This window comes from Otolemur garnettii, unplaced genomic scaffold (assembly GCF_000181295.1).
Source record: "Otolemur garnettii isolate 467f Iridium unplaced genomic scaffold, OtoGar3 scaffold00050, whole genome shotgun sequence".
NCBI lineage: Eukaryota > Metazoa > Chordata > Mammalia > Primates > Galagidae > Otolemur > Otolemur garnettii.
This window is the reverse complement of record NW_003852445.1, coordinates 11,428,955-11,431,114: the sequence shown is the minus strand read 5'-3', so window position 1 is coordinate 11,431,114 and position 2,160 is coordinate 11,428,955. Positions and strand designations below refer to the sequence as shown.

The window sequence follows — 2,160 nt, the reverse complement described above, 5'->3', positions numbered from 1 at the left end:
TCAGTTAGTTCAAGGAAAGTTTGAGGTATTCACCTTCTGAGTTTCTCACTTCAGTGAATGCTAACACATTGATGAGGGTCTCCTTTACCCTCTGACATACAGGATGTTTTTGCAATGGGCCTCCTCTCTTGTCACCCAAGAGACAGCAATATGTAGGATAGCCCCACTCATGCTCCCTGTGTTTCTACCTGGAAGGTTCCCTATTGGTGTTTTATAATTCATACTCCTTAGAAGAATTTATCCCTCATGTTATAGTGTGAGTTCTATTTAGAGGGATTGTTCAAATTATTCAGTATAGAATAACCACTTATCTGAGAAAACTGTAGGAAAATAATTTTGTGTCATTTGTTAAGGCAAATAATGGGGAGCTGGAATGTCAGAAAAAGTATTAAGGGAGTCACTTAAGGATTGTTGAAAAATATGTGTACACTTATGATCTGCCATTATTCCCTTGGTCACCTGAATAAAATATTCACTTTTTTCTTTTATCTTTTTAAAAAACAGCTTTATTGTAGTATAATTAATTTACATCTTGTAAAATTTGCCCATTGTTAAGTGTACAGTTTGCTCAGTTTTAGTTTATACCATGATGCAATCATCACCATATTCGTTTTTAAGAAGTTTGTTTCCAGAATTGTTTTTCTTTTTCTTTTTATTTATTTATTTTGTGGCTAAGTCTTATACTTCTTCTTAGGAAAACATAACACTAATTTAGTGTTATAGTGTTCTACAGAGAATATCCATATTTCATCACAGTGTTAAGAGCTCTTAGTTTCACAACTGCATGAGCCCACTTTGAAGTGACCAATTTTTCCAATTTTGATTAGAATTTATATTTATTCTCAATCATCTTTCACTATCTCCAACTTAATCACAATTTTTCTTTAGAATTTTCTCCTCCTATTCTGGTAAATATTGACACCCCCCCCCCTTTGTCTGAACTCTGTAGCAAGACAGACTTCAGAGATTAATTGTCTATAATTCTAAGAAGCAGCAATTAGGCCCTCTTCTATTCCCCAAACTCTTTGTCATACTACTTGAGATTCTTTACTACAGTGCCTAAAACCCGACTATTAGAAATACTTACTTATTGAATATGCAGTGTACATTAGCTGAAGTATTGTATCAATGTTAAAACTTCTGAATTTTGTAATTTACTGCTATGATTATGAGAATATCTGGTTCTCAGGAGATACTTACAGATGTATTTATGGGTAAGGATTATGATTCTTGCAACTTAATCTGAAGTGGTTCAGCAAAAATAACATTATTTACACACACACACACAATCATATGGATTAGGTTTGAGGAGAGGGAGACCAATCAAATATAGCAAAGTATTAATAATTAGTGAATCTAAGAGGAGAGTATATGATAAAAATGGGCAACTTTTTTGAAAATTTGGATTATTATAAAACAAAGTGAAAAAAGAAGAAAATATGTTTCTTTCATTCAGTGGTTCTCTGCCCCAGCCATACATTAGAATTACCTGAAAGTTTTAGAAACTGTAATTGCCTGGGCCCCACCTGCTAAGAGATTTTTATTTAATTGGTCTTGGGTGGGGTGTAGACATATGTATTTTTTTAAAGCCCCCTAGATGAAAAACTAAAGAAAAATAAAGCCCTCTAGATGAACCTAATGTGCAATACAGAGTTAAGAACACTTGCATTATAAAAAGTAATATATTTTAAACAAAAACAAAGGAAAAAAAGAAGTAATGTATTTTAAGGCTGGGGACCATGGCTCATGCTGAATTCCTAGCACTTTAAGAGGCCAAAGCAGGAGGATCATTTGTGCCTAGGAGGATGAACCTAGCATAAGCAACATAGCAAGACTTCATCTCTATAAAAAATAGAAAAATCAGTGGGGCATGGTGGTGTATGCTGCAGTCACAGCTACTTGAGAGGCTGAGGCAAGCGGATTAGTTTAAGCCCAAGAATTTGAGGTTGCAATGAGCTATGATGACCCTCCACCCTGAACACAGCTCTTATTGGTTGTCACTTATACCTTAGAAGTGAATTAAGTTTTAGTCCAATTATGTTTCCTCTCTATCACCATGCCTTCCTTTTTTCTTTTTAGGCTTCTATTATGCCTTTCAAAATATCAAGCAATGTTCCAGGCATAAAAATGTTCTGGCTCCTTACTACATTCTAATTAAAG

The 2,160-nt window shown here is 34.4% G+C and overlaps 1 non-coding gene across 1 annotated transcript; it reads right to left on the bottom strand.

The window, feature by feature from the left end:
• Positions 1-678: 678 nt before the first annotated feature.
• LOC111725970 lies at positions 679-807 on the bottom strand. The gene has a single exon (XR_002773896.1). It is a non-coding gene; the product is annotated as a small nucleolar RNA SNORA25 (small nucleolar RNA).
• Between the last annotated feature and the right edge of the window lie 1,353 nt (positions 808-2,160).